The following is a 19,092-nucleotide window of genomic DNA, read 5'->3' on the forward strand; positions in this document are numbered from 1 at the left end:
AGTCTTGGCAGGCAGGGCTGCAGCAGGCAGAGCTCCAGCCATGGGCCCTCAGACCCTAAGCTGGCTCATCTCCCCGTAACAGATAGCTGTGGAGCTGCAAGCCCATGCTGTTGGAGAAAGCCCATGCTGGGCTCTGCACCTTCCTCTGGGCACTTGCTGGCATGGCTGCTGTGATGAAGCGGGTACGGCCAAATGCCAAAGCTCCCATCCTCTATAAAAAACATTTAGCTTGTAGCCTAGTTCCCTGCTGAGCTCAGACTGGTGTAAAACCATTTTGCAATCCAGCACGAGCTCCACCTGCGATGCATTAGCTTGTGGGCACAGCCTTGTCAAAGCAATACGCTTGAAAATGAATGCTAACAAATTGGAAATCATACTGCTTTATGGAGACTAGAGAAAAGTTGATATTACCTCTACCATCTCCTCTGCTTCCTTCTCCACTCAGAAAGCTCCTAGACTAGCTGCAGCAGTGCATTAAAACTAGCAGAACAAACACAGGGAAGCAAGAGCCTGTGCCCTGCTGCTCTGAGCCCACAGCAGGAACGGGGTGTGCAGTTACATCTCTTTGGTTGTATCTTGCAGTCACCATTGCCCATGCTGCCCTGAGTGCTGCAAAGCTGAAGTACTGTCCCGCTTTTGGCCGAAATAGTTAATTTTTCTTCCCAGTAGCTGGTGTAGTGCTGTGGTTTGGGTTTAGGATGAGAATGCTGTTGATACCACAGTGATGGTTCAGTTGTTGCCGGGTAGTTGTTGTGCCTACACCGAGTCAAGGACTTGTCAGCTCCCCAGGCCCTGCCAGGTGCAGGAGAAGCCGGGTAGAGCAGAGCCAGGACAGCTGACCCAGGCTGGCCAGAGGGATGTTCCCTGCCGGGTCACCTTGTGCTCCAGATAGAGCTGGGGAGGCTGGCCGGGAGGGGGGATCGCTGCTCGGACACAGGCTGGGCGTCGGGTGAGTCTATTTTCCTTTTGCACGTGGGGAGCAGTCGCATTGGTAGCATCATCATCATAATTTTCCTTTGTTATCCTATTAAACTGTTTTTGTCTCAATCCACAAGTTTTTTTCCATTCCTTGAGTGGAGAGGGGTAAGCAAGCGGCTGTGTGCTGGTGAAAAACAAGTACCCTCAGTAAGTGTATAATTCAATTTAAATACTGGAGCTGATGTTTTTATTGGTGTTGGACAAGCTGTTGGTGGGCGGCTGGAAGCTGGTGGGTACCTGTGTATGCTCAGGGCAGGTTCTTGTTCTTCCACAGCTCGTCTGAAACCTGTCACCATGCAGGAAAGTGTGACAGCACTTATCAACAAGCCAAAATAACAGTAAGAGTCATAAATACTTGAATAATGTGTTCAGTGTTGGGCCCCTCCCTACCAGAAGGACGTTGAGGTGCTGGAGCGTGTCCAGAGAAGGGCAACCAAGTGGTGCAGGGTCTGGAGCACAAGTCTGATGAGGAGCGGCTGAGGGACCTGGGGGTGTTGAGCCTGGAGAAGAGGAGGCTGAGGGGAGACCCGATGGCTCTCTACAGCTCCCTGACAGGAGGGTGTAGCCAGGTGGGGGGTCGGTCTCTTCTCCCAAGGAACAAGCGACAGGACAAGAGGAAACGGCCTCAAGTTGTGTCAGGGGAGGTTTATACTGGAGGTGAGGAAACGTGTCTTCCCCCAAAGGGTTGTCAGTCCCTGGAACAGGCTGCCCAGGGCAGTGGTGGAGTCCCCATCCCTGGAGGGATTTAACAGCCGTGTAGATGTGGTGCTTGGGGACATGGCTTAGTGGGGGGCTGGGCACTGCTGGGGTAACGGTTGGACTTGGGGATCTCAAAGGGCTTTTCCAACCCAAGTGATTCTGTGATTCTAAATAGGCCCGAGTACAGTGTTTGTAGTCAGAGAACAGCACTTTGCACAAATCCTGCTGGGATCAGATTATCCTTGACTTGACTTTCCTGATCTTTTGGTATTCTGCTTGATAGACGTCCTTCTAAACTCCATTTCTTATTTTTTCACTTTAATTCCTGAACTCGATTAGCCGCTCTCCCCTGTGTTTAAGCCAGTTTTGGTTCACTTACTTCACACTTATCTTTTTCAAAAAGTGTCTGTGTTTACAGTTTAGCTCATTTAACTTTTGTTTTCCTCTCTCTCTCTCTGCAATTATGTGTTATAACTGATAATTTATGCTTGGGGGATAAAAAAGGAATACTTTGTTCCAAAACTGCTGAGCTCTTTAGCAAAGCCAGCTCCTACTGAAGTGCTCTCCACCACTGGTAAATCTCTTGCAAATCCTGCAGACGTCCCTTGGCTGGTTGATATCTGCAGCCCAGATATTGCATATCCTTTCTTATAGAAGGAATAATATTTTTTAATTTTATCTGGGCTTGATTTAGAAGCCATGCCATGGTGACAGTAGTGCAAGGGGATGCCCAAGCCTGCAGGTCTGTCTCTGCTGCTGCACTCTGACAGCAGCAAATTACTGATGCTAACCCAAGGCGGCTGCTTCCCTGCCCCTCCAAGTTATTCCCACCTCCCAGATATCACTCTTTATTGCAGTATGTCTGCTTTGGTTCTCCTACTCAACAATTTGCAAAAACACAGGCAGTGAATTGCATTTGCAATCAAAATATTTCTAGCAATAAAAGAGTGGAGTGTCAGTCGTGCAGGCTTTGGGTTTGGTTTCCGTCTCTTGACTATTGCAGGGGGAGCTGAGTAGTTGTCACGAGTTAAGGAGCTGCTGCCGTTTGGAGAAGAGAGTGTGTTTTTGATGGAAGCACTGGTGTAAATGACCTTAGAATCTCTTTTCCAGCAACTATTACACACACAGAAGTTTTGGATTTAGTTCTTTGCGAACAATTACATGAATAAATTCACGCAAACATTCTTGGAGCAAATAAACCGGGGAAGGGCCGTGGTCGGAGCACGTTACTTCTAATCGCTGTGGGTGTGTTTGCCAAATGTCTGTGGATTTCTTCAGTGACATTTGCTACATACGGCTCATTAGAGACGGAGACGAAATGAGCTCCCTATTGCATAGGTTTAAACATACCATAAGGCTGTAAGTGTCAAACCTCAGAGAAATGTCCCAGCCCCGTCGGGGTGGGCTGTCCCGCTGCTGCCCTGTGCTGGTGGCTTGCTGCAGTTGTCACCGTCCCTGCGTGGACACAGACACGCTGGGACACGGCTGGCACCTGCCCTGTGTTTGCACGGTGCTGGGCGTCCCCGAGCTGCGGCCACGCAGGCGCTGGTGGTCACGAGGAGCCCCCTTCACACGTAAGGCCCTTGCAGAGGGGACCGTGCGCGGTCCCCAGAAAACAGGGATAGCAAAGCAGCTGATTGGTTTGGGTAAATATAAATTTCTCATCTACCAGGTTCATTAAGCAGCCCAGTGTGCTTATGTATAATCAACCATTTCCAACAACTCCTCGTTCCTTTTATCTCCCGATGAAAAGGGAAGCATTCACTTAGCAAACAGAGGCTTTAAAAGGGTGATTAAACAGAGCTCAGGAATTAATAAACCCATTTAATGAGCAAGGTCTTTCTAGACTTGCCATTTAAGCTACTTTTGTTCTTTGAGAGAAAGAGAGCTCTCGCCAGAAAACTGCTCACCGCCACGTTAACCGGGGAAGTCTGTGTTTCCCACGTGCACACCGGGTGCCCTCGTGGGCCCTTTCAAGGTTTTGGCCACCCAGACCCATCCCGTCTCCCCTGGGCGATGTGCCGGTGTCCCGGGCGAGCTGCCGCAGGGCAGGACCCGCTTCGCCACGGTGCTGAGCGTGTTTTACCCCAATCTGCCATGTGTCTCCTGTGTTACTGCCTGGGCTCGTCCCTCACATGGCTGTGTTAACGTATGCTTGGAGAGCCTCGGAAAGGGTGTGCTGAGAACTGTTAATTACATTTGCAAACAGAACTGGCACAGATTTCACATCTCTGGCGAGCGAGGGAGAACTGCTTGTTCAGAAGGCACGGACTGAAGGTGGCATCAGGGCATCCCCCCCTGCCCTCTCTTACATGGGTGCTCTGAGGAGCTCCGCTCACCACAAAACGCCTCTGGGACATCTGCAGTCACCGACTGCTGGGCTTTTGGGCTGCCTGGCTTGGAGACTGTTAAATGCCAAATCAAAGGATGCTAGGGGAGAGGTTTACAGCTGTTCAAGGACAACACTGGAGGTACAAGGCAAATGGAATTTTGTTTTTAGACTCCTTTCCCATAGTGCTTTTGGAGCTATTTTTTTATGACTGATGCTGGAGGGTGAGCACAAAGCTGCTTCCACAGCACTGTCCCAGAAAAGTGACACCTCATTTATTCCAGACAAGAAATAGCCATCGTTATGACCAATTAACCAGGGAGGTAAAGTGAGGAGGGATGGAGACGTGCTGCTTCCCGCAGCTGCTGCCTGTGCTTCTCTCCACGCTCGCTCAGGGTGGGAAAGTGCCAGCTTCCCAGGAAAAAACTCCCTGGTTTGAAGATGCTACTTCTCATTTTGGTTGGACTGTGGTTTCCAGTCGGAAATTTCAGCTTCCTTGTTCCTGACACAGAGAAATGTCGAGCCAGGACCCTGCTCTCTGTGCACACAGCCATTGCCTGTTATCCTCTCTTATCTGCTTGAGTTATTGCTTTTTCTTTACTCCATCTCAGCATAAATGGAAAGCCTCCTTGACACAGGTTCATCTCTTGGCCTCCCCATTCTTCCCATGGAGGTTGGTACCACGAATTCTTGCAGTGCCAGGAGGGAGAAGCATCCCCATGGGCCAGGCAAGGGTTTTCCAACACTTTGGTTGTTAAAATTTGCATCGCTCTCCTGTAATGCCCACTTTTATTGACATTGTGTCACTTAACGAAGCAAAAACTCCATTACCATCTGCATCGCTCCTATCAAATGTGCTCCTTCCCAGCTGAGCTGGCTCCCCGGAGTCTTTTACTCCTGCGATAATTTTGGCAAATTGATGCTTATGTTCCTCTGCAGTACTTGTAAGTGTATATTAAGTGAAGCTGTTCGTCCTGGATCACTCCTCTGTAACCTTTTGTTGAAAATCTTGAGATTCCTCCTAATGTGCTTTTAATTTGCCTTTAACACTGGCAATGTCTCTGCCGGAGGCATGCCCTGTGCTGGATGGGCCACCAGCATCGCTGCTCCTTCCCGCTCAGCAATGCATGTTTCTCTTTGGTGCCCAACCCCCTTCTTTTTTCTTGGTCTACTTTGCTGCAATAATTTAAAAACATCAAAACCTGATAGCAGACATGTTTGAACCTACACAATTCTGGTTGAAACAGGGGGCTGCAAGAAATGTGAGACAAAGTGGGTCTGCAAAACCTGGGGCTGTGGTGCTCCGCTCTCCTCCGACTGAAAATCCCCCTCTAGGTCACCAAAATTTATGGCAGGCTTTGGACCCCCACCAAATCCAAGCTGAAAGTCAGCCGTTTCCAGAGAGCGGGTATCTCTGTGGATGAAAGGCATGTTCAAAACCTAAATTTTGACCAGTGGCAGCCCTAACCCCCTCCGCCCCGAGCGCTCCTGCCGCTGCTCTGCATCTCCCACCGCGGCCGTGTCGGGGATGAGGTGGGTGCAGGTACCTGCTCTTCTGCTGGGCACCAGCGGGCAGCTTCGTGGGGTGACACTTTTGTAAATGGCATTTTGCATCAAAACTCCATTAAAAGTGAGTTTGCTGTTTAGGAATAGAATAAATATTCTATTATTATTCCTTTACATAATATATATACATAACTATGTATATAGAAATTGTACAATTATCCAGTCCTCAATTAACTCGGGTACTAATTCAACAAGTTTGTGCATAGGCATTAATCTTTCTAATAACCGTCAGAGAAAATATTTAATCTTTGATTGTAACGGACTCTCCTGGTTTGTTTTCCCTCCTGCTCCGGTTCTGGCCCTTGCCCTGCGAAAGCCAAAGCGTGAGGGCAGCGGCGGTGGCCGCTCGGCTCACGGGCAGCGGCCGGTGCCCGGGGCAGGTCTCAGAGAAAAGCGGTGGCTTGGAGAAGGCTCCCGACACCTTGCACACACGTGGCTGGAGGTGGAAAGTGAGATCTGATTTGAGGTCACCTGAACGCATCTCCGGGTAGATTTCTTGCTCTGTCAGTCAAATCGAAATGGAGTTTGTTTCATGCTAGAAAAATAGCTTTTCTCTGTAGGTGGTTAGGAAGCGTTGGGTTTGCGATCTACTGCGTGCTCAGCGCAGTCTGGTGCGGTGCGAGTGGAATGAGCAGGACATCGGTGTCTTGATGTCAGGAGAGGGACTCGCTCCTCTACCCTGCCACAGAAACCAGCAGGCAGGGATGGAGCTAACCCTGCCCTTGGGAGGTTTGGGATGGCTTACAGCATCCAGCTGGTAGTCACTGTCCTGCAGAAGCCAGGTCAAAGAAAATTGGATTTTGTTATCACTAGAAATTCTCATTTTTGTAAAGAAGTGTCACTGCAGAAAATTTTTTTTCTTAGTAGGAGAAAATATTTTTCCCTGATTGACTGTGTGGGTAAACCCAGAAAGGGTAACAGATTATGCTTTATGGAAGTAATTTCCTTAATCTTGTGGGCTGCTTGAAGGCTTTAATCTCAGTTGTGAGGATCACAGCAAGATATTTTATTACCACTGGTATTGCTGATCTGGTTAGGCTTATAGACTTAATAGAAATCCCGTATGCCCTTTTCCTGAAGATCACATCTTCTTTATTAATCTTTTAATGTGGTTCAGTGAGAAAAGAGAGCAAGACTGGGCTTTTTTTGTGTCAGAATACTGGAGCGTATTTGGGAGTGATTTGGTTGTCCTTTCCTTTTTGCTGGCCAGGAAAGTTCTCTTGAGCATCGTCTGAGTGCAGACAGATGCGTATGAGTTCCTTACTCTGCTCTGTTTCTCCTTAACACCCACGGAGCCCCGTCAGTTTTCCAGGACGTTTAATGATGAAAAACCCCAGTTTCAGTTCCCAGCAGTGCCGGAGGACTCCCTCTTCTGCTGGATTCCAGCTCCTGCTGCAGAAGCGGTGCTTGATGCTACGCAGCGGTGGCATGGGCAGCAGCGGGACTCTGCTAAGAGGCACAGGTTCACCTGTTTGATCGTGGTGTAAGGCATTTTGGTTCAATAAAAGTGAACATTCAAGAAAAAGCCTTCAATCACCTCCCAGTTCCTGTGGGAAATGAAAAATTAAAGCACACCCTAGACAAAAAGCTCCCCACACCAGTCAAAGTGCCCCTGCAATGAAAAGGCAGCAGTGATGAAGGACCCCCAGGAGACAGAGAACTGTTTCCCCACAGGGTCAAAGCCAGGTCCATCCCAAAGGAACGCATTGCAAGGATGCAAATCTCGCAGACAGCGGCTCATCCCTTGCCTTTAGCAAAACCAGCAGAAAAGGGCCAAATGGTGAAGATAAATCTTTATGTGTCTCTGCAGAGTTTGCAAGCAGTTTGGCAATAAACTGGTGAGCTTAGAGCAGTAAATGAATGACTGCAAGGTCTTTCCTCTCAATAGTTCATCAGATTGTTTAATTGATCACACGAACGATCAGTCCAAAGGCAGGGTTGTGCCTTTTCTTTCCATTTCTCTGCAGGCAGCGGGTGGTGACACCCTGTGCTGTGCCCCTGCCCCATCCGGCAGCTCCCGTGGGCTTCGCTCACCCATGATACCGGTAAGGAGGGGGAAAGTGCCCGAAATTCCTGCATAGGCTCCTGTTTCATGCAGGGAGGCGTTAGGGATATCCACAGTGGAATGAAATGTTTTTTAATGTGATTGGTGAGCTCTGAAATACGCACCACTTGATCCGCTCCTTGGGGAGACAGTTAAATATGCCTTGAAAGGATTAGCTTCTCTGTACCAAATCTGCTTACATTTAACCTGAAAAAAGCTCTGTGAAAATATTCTATGTCAGGATTTTATTTCTCCTATCATGGAAGCTGGTTTATAATAACATCGCTCGCAAATACTGCAGGGGGGGAGGAAAATGCAAAGAGGCAGATCAGGCAATGGTTGGGATGACTTAAGAATTGGGAAAAGTTTAAGAAGAGATTTTTAAAAAGTTCTTTTGCACTTGCGTATGTGGCTGGGCGTGCCACTTATATCGCATAACATGTAATAACAAATGTCTAAAGGGGTACAGCCGTTTGATTAGAGATCAGCCTTGCCGATGTGATGCTGATCTGGAGCGGTGCGTGAATCCTCGTGCGATGTCACTGTGCTGTGGTGGATGACGCGCATGGCACAGCAGAGACCGGCTGGAGAGGTGTTAAAGCAGGTCCCCGGGGGATGCACCGAGCAGAGCATCACCTCGGCCGAGTGCCGCGCAGTCACAGCCGGGCAGCGTGCTAAGCCATGGGGAACTGAAATACTTACCGCTTGCAGTGCTGCTGTCGGGAGCTGCAGAGACCATCGCGGCCAGCTGAAAGTGCTGCTCAGGAGGTGTTAAATACACTTAGAAACTTACCCTGTATTTCTTTATAAATCTGGACCACAGAGAAGCTCAAACGAGGTTGTTCTGATGTAGCGGGATTGTACCAAACCGATCAGAGAAGGATTCACTGTAAACCACACCTGTAGCAACATCCTTAAATCTACCTGCAGTACTTTACAGCGCTTTCTGGCATTTCCCATCAACCATCTGCCTTTACCAGAAGTTGGTAGGACAGTGCCAGGAAATGTGTGGAAAGTACTCTGATCTGTTTAAAAATTTCCAGTTGGTAAACGCAGTGAGATGATTAAATGTGCCTCTGTAGACACACACTTAACACGCATCCAGTAATAATGCATGCTAATCTTAAATGATTAAATTGATGTAAATCTAAATCTAGTTAGTATAGGTCTTCTTGCTGACAAATTGAGTGTTTAACTGCTCACACTATTTTTATGCATGGGTTTCTATGAGCAGCAGCAGCTATTGCAGAGGCTGCTGAGCCCTGTGCCCACTGTCCGGACCACCCAGAGCCCCTGGCAGCACGGTGATGCCCCGTGCTGCTTTCACGTCCCCGCGCCAGGACAGAGATACTGCAGCTCGGCCACTGCTCTAAGAGGCTTTCTGTTTTCAAGCAAAAAGAATTAAAAAAAAAAAAGCGCACAGTGAAACATAGTGAAGCAGCAGAGATAAATATGGATGGCAGAAAAGTTTGTTTCCAATAATTGCACTTGAAAAGGGAATGAGCTAGCGCTCGTGGAGTCTTGCAATGGGAAGCGCTGGCGGGCATCACCCAGCCATCCCAACGGCTGCCACAGGATGAGGCAAATCCAGATCATCTGGCAGAATGATCCTCAAGGAGGAAATGGGCTGAGAAACTCATAGATTCATAGAGTGGTTTGGGTTGGAAGGGACCTTTAAAGGTCATCTAGTCCAACCTCCCTGCCATGGCCAGGGGCATCTTAGATATTAATAATTAACCCTTGTCTTTGGAAAACGTGAGAGGCCTTGACCTCATCCACATAGAGACTATTTTTGGAGCGTGACCGTGTTTCACCCACGTGCAACACTGGGCACTCGGGCACCTGAGGGTGAAGAACTTGCAGTTCCCCCACGCCGTGCTTGTGGGGATGGTGAGGAAAAGGAGAAGGGAGCACAAGCGGAGCTGCAGCGGGGGAGCATCACGGCGGGCTGGCAGCCTGTGCCTCGAGCAGCACTTGCTCTGCTGCGTCCCCACGTTGCTGGGGCTGGGGGAGCGGGGGAGCAGGCTTCTCCTCCCCGCTGGCTGCAGGGGCTGCTGAGTCCCAGGCGTAAATCACCGAGATGCATTGCTGCACAAAAACCAAATTGCAGAAGCTACAGTGGGAATAAATCTTTCAAATCAGCCAATTTATCAGTGGATTCACAGTTCCTAATTCAAAACAAGTGAAGTAATTATTGAAAGAAAGTCATTAATTGAAGTAAAGCTCTTTATTGAATATGCTCCTAAGTCGTTCTTGCAGACACTTGGGGGTTTATTGCATTGTGTTTGAAATGAAGGAAATCACTGTGAGGTCGCTGGGAAGAGTCAGCCATGGGGCTGGAGCAGTCCCCACACCACAGGGCATGTGGATTTGAGGGCGACGGGCTGGTGTGGAGCTGTAGGAGAAGCTGCAGGAGGTGCTGATTGCTCTTAGCACTGCTTGATGAGATGCCTGCTCCACTGCTGCGTCCTGCCGTGCCCTCCTTCCAGGACGGGGCTTTTTCAGCAGGTTGCTTCTGCCATGTACAGCTGAAATTGGGACGCATTTCTTATATTTGAGTAGAAAATATTTTATACTTTAGTATTCTGCTGCTAGAGTTCACTGCAAATCTCACTTGGAGAGACCTTTAAGACACCTTGCAGCCTCAAAAGTTGAAATGGAGAGGGGAGGTGCTGTGCCCAGGGGTGCATCTCCGAGCCGGCCAGGCTCACATGAAGGACGCTGGGCTGAGCTGGCCACTGAGCTGGCAGTAATGCTGGGGGAACTGGAAAGCTTCAGATGAAGAGACCTTTGTATACAAGTGTGGTACATATCTGCCACCGTGGTCTTTACTGGATTGATGGTTAGTCAGAATGTCTCTGCAGCATGCCTTAAGGATCACCATACTGTGCAAATCCAGCGGGCTGTCTCGTTCAGTGGGTGATAAGCTCCCACCTCAGCACGCAGAGTCCCAGCATTTGCCCTGGCTCAGCCCTAGCAGGTCTGGACGGTGCCTCAGGACACCCCTCCGGTGGCAGGGGAGCTGAGGCTGCTCTGTGCTTTGGTCACCGAGAGGTGCCACGGCTCCTTGGCAGATGGGAAACCGTGCCCCCACCTGCAGCAGCCACCTGCGTCCGTGCGGTGGCTTGTGGTGAGAAGGTCTTGACCTAACCCGGTGGTTGCTTGTCCTCAGAAGGATGCAAGGGGTCTGTTCTCCCCATGACCCACACCTTCAAAAATAATTTGAGGGAGTGTTTTGAGAGAGAGAGTAATTTTCTACTATGTGAATAAAAGAAATGAGAAGATGAAACAACCTATTCTCTTATTCCAGCTTTATCTATCTAGGGTTTTCTGCTGCTGTTCTTTGTTATTGAGTCTGAGTTTATACTCTAATTATCAGCTCCGACTGGCTCCTATCCCATTTTCGTTCAGCTGATGGAAAGCATCGAGCCATCCCTATGTCTATTAAGTCTCTCATTGCTCCAGCCTCCACAGCTGAAAAGGCCGAGATGGATCTGAAGCCAAGGAGAGCTCTGTGCAAAGTGGTGTCTGGCTCAGCCCGGCTTGCCTCGGCTCTGGGGATGCTTCTTGTGCAGTTTGGGTCCTAAAGTCCTTGTTCGCATGGGGAGCAGTGGCGGAAATGGAAAGAGATGGTCTTCAAAGGCTGGTCAAGAGGAACAGGGAAATCCAGATGTAAAGATGCCTTTTGGGTAGTGGTGCATTGGTCTTGGTCTTTGTCATTAACTGCTGGCTTTCCGATAAAATTTAACAGTTGTAGGAGTCCCTGCTCACTCACAAATGGCCGATGGGGAGGGTTGCTAGTTGACTTTTCTTGTGAGGTACAGACTTCTGTGATACTTCGACAGGGTGTAGGTGATCAAACGCCCAAAATTACTCTGGTTCAAAGAAGGCAGCTACATACTCTGTGCTGTGAATAGTACACGAGCATATAATTGTAAGCCTATATTTGTAATTAATCAGTGTTGCATTCAGTATACAGCACCATTTTAGTTTTGCTGAAAAACCCCCAGAAAGGAACAGCCACTCCAGCAGCAACGTTGGCTTGTCCGTGTGTCTGTACGGACCTGCACGCTCAGAGTACAGCGAAGCTCCCTGTCAAGAGACTCACTCGAGAGGACAATTTGCTCAGGATGGTTTTAAAACATGAAGAAATCAATAGCACACTAAACAGCCAACCCAAACAAACTGTCCCAGAATGAAGCAGCAGGAAAAGGCTGGTGTCACCAGCACATCGCTTGAGATCTCTGGCTCTGAGGTTGAGCAGAGTTTTATTTTCAAAGGGCGCTGAATTAGGAGGTGCAGAAAAAACATTCAATTCCTCAGTTTGCTGTTTCCAGTAATACCAGTACTATACTTCATTTACTCTTTTGATGGTGTCTTTTTTAGGTTGTTTTCAAAGCTCTAACTACCTCTCTTTAGAATCACTAATATTAATTGATTTCCAAACCTGAAAAGTTACAGAAAACATAAAGCAGACTGGCAATTTATTAGCAAAATATATTTCACCTGTGATCAGAAGATTGATCCAAGGACACTCGTAGCAGGGGAACTGCCTGCCCACCCCCTGTTATTACAGTAATCTGTTCTAAGAATGTGTAATCAAGAATGACAACAGGAAACAAATGAAAAGGGCTGGTAATGGCATGGGCAGCAGCGGTGCTGATTAACATATATAATCCATAGCTTCCAAGTGTAATGCTTTATCTGGAGTGCAGCCTGCAGAAATTAAATAAGTTATTTCTGTGACTCTAATAGAAAGATTATATCATAGGCAAAATGGAATAAACATTACAACAGGATTTAACAATGTTTTAAGTAATTCTAATTCATGTGTTAGTGGTTTGTAGCATGTGGTTTGTAGTTTGATCACGAATTTCTATTTCATGTTCTTTTGCTAACAGAGAAAAATTTTCAAAGGAGTGGACAGAGAAGTGCGTGTCAGGATTTTGTCTGGCACCCTGAGGGACAGCAGCTATCCCATACTTCTGCTTCTCCAGTCAGTCTTCACCTCCTGGTGGATTTGGTCTCCAAACTGCCAAGCAGAGGTGAGCAGTTACTGATACTTTCACCATTGCATTTGACCACCTTCATGGTAAATTTTAGCTATCGTTTATGCGAGGCTCTCCGCATGTGTCACTCCTGAGGGTACCAGCCACAGCTCCTCTCCTTTTCTTTCTTTATTTCAACTTCAGCAGAGATTTTCAAAAGCACAAATAGAATTTAGAGAGCCAGGTGTTTTATGGACCTAAAGCTTCCTCTCCCTGTGATGGATGGGGAAGATATGGCAGATGTGTTGCTGACACCTAGTTGCAAAGTGATGAAAGTGGGACGTTTTGGTTATTCTTCTTGTCCTGTGGTATTCTTGGGACTTTGCTAAACATCGAGTTTCTAAATCTTCTAGGTTGTACAGCAGCCTGGACAAGGTTTTTTTGGAAAAACATGAGGATTTTGCTCTCTTCCTTTTGCGTTCAAAGACCATGTGAGTTTTCTTGACTGGGATGTAGAATTGCATTGACTGTTTCAGCTCAGTTCTGACCCATTCTAAAGCCGTTTTCTGCGCGTTTGTTTATGTGCATGCACAATGTACTTGTGCTCCGGTACACTGACCACAGCCTTGTAAGATATGTTTTCAACTCGCCAGGAATTGTCCATAGCATTAACACTTTGTACCGTAGCAAGTTAATCAATATGAAGACGTAGCCATTGCTTGATCTGCCTGCACGGGCCAAACCAACTCTTGGTTTCCAGCTCCTGCCGCCCCCGGGATACAGGCACTGCTTTTCTGGGTAATGGCCCATAGTTGTACATTATTCTGTCCATCTCATCTGATCATCAGTTCAGGTGTTGTGGAGAAAAACCTCTTGGGCTGGTTTTGACTGGGATAGAGTTAATTTTCTTCATGGTAGCTGGCACGGGGCTGTGTTTTGGATTTGTGTTGGCAACAGTGCTGATACCACAGGGAACCAGGCCACGTACATACCCAGGAAACGAGAGGTGTGCTGGAGGGAGGAGGCACGAGCCCTGCAGTCATGACTTCTATCAGGTCCTTCTCCATGGATGTCTCAAATGCTGTCATTGTAGGATGGCGTGCTTTACTCCATGGAAGGCTTTTCCTTCACCAAAACAAAATAAGTCAAAAGTAAAATTAACTTTGTGTTACAAATTGGTGGTGTTTTATATATAGCAAGACAGATCAAGTGTCAGGTTTAATGTCTCTTGCTCTTCTCCATAAATCTCCACAGGACACCCTCTTATTTATTTCCTCTTGAATTCAACAATCCCATCTTTCTAAGTTTCATGTGTTAAATGATTATTGACACGGATAACTTTCTAGGTCTGCCCAACTCTTCTGAGATAGTGAGAAATACTGAGTGCATTTTCCAAGTAAGGCCACTCTAGTTTAGAAAAATATAAATTTAGGTTGGGACAAAGGTTCTACAACAGGTAGGATACTAAAGTATCCTTCATCTAGTTTGATTTCTATTCTGTTTTTATGCTGCCTAGCACTTTACTTGTAATGACCAATACCACGTAGTGAGCTTCCTCTTACAAATGATTCCCAGGTCTAATCCCTACACGATGGCAAGAAATCTTCCAAAATTTATATTAAGGTGTCTTTGGCAAGATGTGGATTCCTCCACCGTCATCCTGCCAATTGACCTGGACTTGTTTGATACCCACTAAATGTCCTCACAGTCTGTTTGGTTTTTTTGACCTTTGACTGGTTTCAAGTAATTTGCAGCATCAGCAATTTTGCCGTTGTATTGCTCGGTCTCTTTTCCAGAGCCCAGACAGCAAAACACGCCAATTTAAACTGTAGAAAGTCGTGGCCATTCATGCTTTGACCTTGATTTCTGTTGGTTTCTGAGTCATTACAAATAAAAAGCTTGAACTTTCTGAGAAAATTCCCAGAAGTTTCTTAAAAGCTCGCTGGGGTCATAGGTCTGAAAGCTGTGGCAGAAACTCCCGGGGGGGGTGGCTGCTCGTCCTGCTGTGAAACCGAGCAGAAGGGGCCCCAAGCACTACTACTCTTTTCTCTAAATACCCAGAATTGTGGAACTCTTTCTTTTAGTACAACAGCTATGTCTGCAACATCCATATGTAGCTTCTCCCTGGGGAGCTGGGGTATTTTACGCTGCTGAGGACCAGAGATGGCCAAGGAAGCAGCAATGTGTGCCCAGGACAGCACAGTCTACCACCTTGGTTATTTTTAACCACATCTTATTTTGACAAAATTTTGTGACTCAAGCTTGAGAGATCAGTTCAGACATTTATTTTTTTTTTTTTTAATACAGATAATGCCTATATAGGGTGCAGACTGCAGAATAATGGCCATGAATATTCATTCACAACCTGTCAGTAGCATTCAATGCTCTTTAACATGATCTGACAGCTTCTTGGCTCGGCGGAGGGGTTGGCAGCCTTTACGCAGCTGCTAACACACAGGTGACAACATGAAAAACAAAATCCCCATCCTCATGGTAATGGTAACCCGCACCGGCCCCCTCAGTGGAGAGACACCTCCCGCGCACGGCGGGAGGCTGGGGGGTCCCTACCCCGAGGTCCCCTGAGCACAGGACGGGGGACAGGGTGGTCCTTTGCCCCCTTGTTCCTGTAAAAACAACTTTCCACACCGGTTGGTGCCTTTTTACAAGAACTACAAAAATAGAATTATCGGTGAATTTTACCAGGGAGTCACATCTCGTCAGTGCTATTGATCCATTTTACTTGACACGGCGCTTCTTAACACGGTACAACCTGGTGATCAGAGCAAGGTGAACCTCCTGGGGCCGGAGCAGACAGTGCCTAATTTGTGGTTTGTGCTGTCAGTTAAATTCCTTGCTTATATCGGACACGTAGGCATGTCTTCATTTCTTTTTTTCAGTTTTGAACTCATCTCAAATAAAAAGAATTTTCCACGCCTATTGAAATTGAAATTAGGAAAACCCTACTAGATTTCCGCAGGCAATGAAAGAGGCAATGGTTCAGGCTTTCGTGAGACACCTGTAGGTATTCCTGGGAGCCAGGCAGGCACAGCCTGAGCTTGCACAACCTTTGCAGCAGCAAGCAGAGCTTTGGCTTTCAAAGGGGACCTGCGCTGAGTGTATTTGGGCATAGTAGGCAAAAAGGGAGCAGCCACCAGCCCAGCATTTTCCCATGATTTCCAGAGCCTGCAGCAGCTCCTCTGTGGGGCTGGGTTCCCAGGGACACTTTGGGAGGAACTACCAGCATCATCCCTGAAGCATCACGTTTTGTGGGAGGGATGAGAAAGAAACTCTTTCAGATTAACCTTGGGGAGCTTCTGAGTTTGTATCATGCTCCATTCCTCTTTTGTGGGATATTCCTCTTTTCCTCCCACCCGTTGGCATTAAATTCAAGGATAACACAGAATTAATCAAAAAGCCATTTGATGGCTCATCTGAAGATTTATATTCTTTTTCTGAAAGAACAGAACACAGCCTTGTGCGGCTGAATAGCCATGAATCACATCAGTATCACTGGCAGGACAGCAGAGAATTAATGTTTATTTTGCTTTTAAAATCTGATATTTAGGAAAGGAAATTCTTCATGCATTTTATAGTGTTATTTTTATTACACTTGTCACTCCAGCATTTAGCTGAAATTAGGTTTCTGAGGAAGAGAAATTTGGAGATGGAGTCAGACTTTGTGATGCAGGTCTGTTTATAGGGGCTGCTCAAGACACCAATTCCCTCCACGTAGCCGGGCTCAAGTGGTTGGATTTTCTTTGCTCATAGTTCAAAACCCTTTTCATCCACCACTTGTCTTTATCTTTTTCTGCCTTTTTATTTTCCTGTTTTGGTGCATAGGTGATGCTACCAATGCCCCCGGTGCTTGGCTGGTGTCTCCTGCCTGCTTCTCCCTCTGCCGTGCTGCTGGTTCTGCATCTCTCACCAAGCCCAGCCTTCACACACGAGGTCCTTCGCCTGTATCTCAGGTCGGGGCCAAGATGCCACAGATGCTGCGTGGGATGTTGCTGCCATTTCAGCTCCTTTCTGCCATACAACAGCCTCGTTGTTGTTGTGTTCGGGTTTTTACTAACGTGTAAGTGAAGGATGGCTCTTACACTGCCCCGTGTCAAGAGACCACTCGATTTACCAGGGGTCTGCCTGACGTTTCCCACAATGGCATTTCAGAGGGGTCTTGGGCCCCCAGTTTGATGCAGACTCTTCCTGGCTTCACTGAAACCGCTCCTGTAATTGCAGCGCTCTGCGCTGATCTCTGTGGGTTTTGGATTCGCTGACACACACTCTCAGTCGTCTCGTTGAGTTTAGTCTCATTCAGAGTTTGCACTCTGGCAGGGTAGAAACCATTTTGGTGCAGGAAGCTCAACTCTGCTCTGACTGCGATGCAACTGGTGGAAGGACTGGAGATGTCGAAAGACAGCCTGGAAATCCTGATCTTGTCAGGCAAATACTAAACAAAAGATGAGCAACCTCACGGTTTTGCCTACAAAGAAGTTACCACCAGCATCCTACTGGGCTTGTTCCCGGCCTGAGCCTTGACCTTGACCTGTCCCCACTGGTGCGAGACCCCTGCCCAGCACCAGGGAAGCTCTCCTGGGGGGAGCACGTCCCAACCCGCAGACCTCCATATGACTATTTTGAGTAGTTTTGATGGCCAAAGAGTAGCTGTTTATACCAAACCAATTTATACACGGCCTTTTATAATTTGCAGTACAAAGGTAGCAAAAAGCTCAGGCAATGAGCTCTAGTGCTTTGTTGGGTTCCTATATTCATAAACAAAAGGATTCAATAAGTTAATTCAGGGAAACTAATTTCCCATGTCATTAAATGGTCTTTAGCAAATTGGTTTAAATTTATTTTTCAAAATTTGAAATTAACATTGTTATACATTTATATCATGGTCTAGTTTTCCTTCACTACCATAACCAAATTTTAGCTGTGCTCAATCACGGTGGCATGTAATGGTATTTAACATAGCTTACCATGTTAATCTTTATGGACTCAGCAGAGACTTTCAATTTAGCAACCTGAACTGTCTTGGGAGTGATTTTAAGATTGTGTGTGGAGCAGATATATTTCAAAGCTATTGCCTTATTCAGTGATCAAATTTCTTGACCAAGTTTTATGATCTATGCATTTTTATTGTGATCCATATTAGAATAAGTACTTTGTCTTCTGTAGTCATAACTGACGTGGTAAGTGTTATTGATGCTCGCAGTGCTCATCTGTATCTGGCTGGCAGAGATCATTGTGCCTCTGGGTAAACCTTGAACAGAGATTCATCTGCTTTGCAAAAAAATGTATGAGCCTCAACAAAATGTATAAAAGAAAATGAATAATGACTTGAACTTTAAAGTTCCTAAGACTAATCCATGTTGCTCATAAGTTTTCAGAATCCCTCTGTACAACAGACAAAAGTAATAAATGCTGCTTTTTTTCCTTTCTGTTGCGACAGGCCCTTTTGTTGCAAGAGCAGTCCAAGTTTCACGTGTGCCTTTGGGCACTGAATAGCAGAGTTTATTCCAAATTGGCTCCCTCTTACGGGCTAGCCATTGCTGAACGCAGAGTGGGCAGGACAAGCAGCTGCTCTTTGGATGAAGATGGAGAAGATGTATAATGAGTTGGCCCCTTCTATTGCTTTGGAGAAACAAAGATATGCATTGCTGTCCTTTTTATATACCACTGAAATGGCAGAAATCTGTCACCAGAAAAAGGTTGTTGGCTGATATTTCTTTTTTGCAATGTGTCCAGAATTAATTGGCTTGTGTGTTTGCTGGCGAGTTACTCCTGGGTGGATGCTGGAAGACAAGGTTATTGAAAAATAGTTCCCTAGGGTTTTGTGGGGTTTTTTGTTTTTAATTCAGAAGGCAAATACTTCTGTTTTCTGTGGGTAATGCATGAAATTCCCATCACCTGTCATCATCTCATCTCACATAGTTTGAGGGAAAACTTGTGATCGTTCTCTGCAAATAACCTTGCATAGTCAGGCTGCCTGTGACAGTCATCAGCTGGTTTTCAGATGCTTAATTAAGGGCTCTCAACACATACTGGGTATATAAACTATTTCTTTACCCCTCAAAGGTCTCTGAAGCTGTCTATTTGATGAGAATTTTGGAGAAATCCTTCTATTGATTGTTGAAATTCTTGTATTTCATATGTCTGGGTACAAACACAGTCTGTCTTTGCAGAAATCCTTAGACAAAATAAAGTAGCACAGAGTTTAATCTTAGTGTATTGAGCTGAGCAGATTAATACCACGAAATTATAAATGTAGAACTTGTTCATCAAAGCTGGATCCCTGCTAACCAGCCCATTGATGTCCCAGGCTGAAAAATAAGGTGTAAACAGCCAGAGGTGAGTAAAGTGCCATCATCATCAATAGATCGGACATCTGTCTGTTGCCCACCCATTGTCAAAGCCATCTACTGCTGAAAGGTTGGGAAATGGCAGCTCGATGTAGATAACTGAATATTTTTTGTAATTGAAATAGC

The sequence above is a fragment of the Balearica regulorum genome, chromosome 7 (assembly GCF_011004875.1).
Source record: "Balearica regulorum gibbericeps isolate bBalReg1 chromosome 7, bBalReg1.pri, whole genome shotgun sequence".
NCBI lineage: Eukaryota > Metazoa > Chordata > Aves > Gruiformes > Gruidae > Balearica > Balearica regulorum.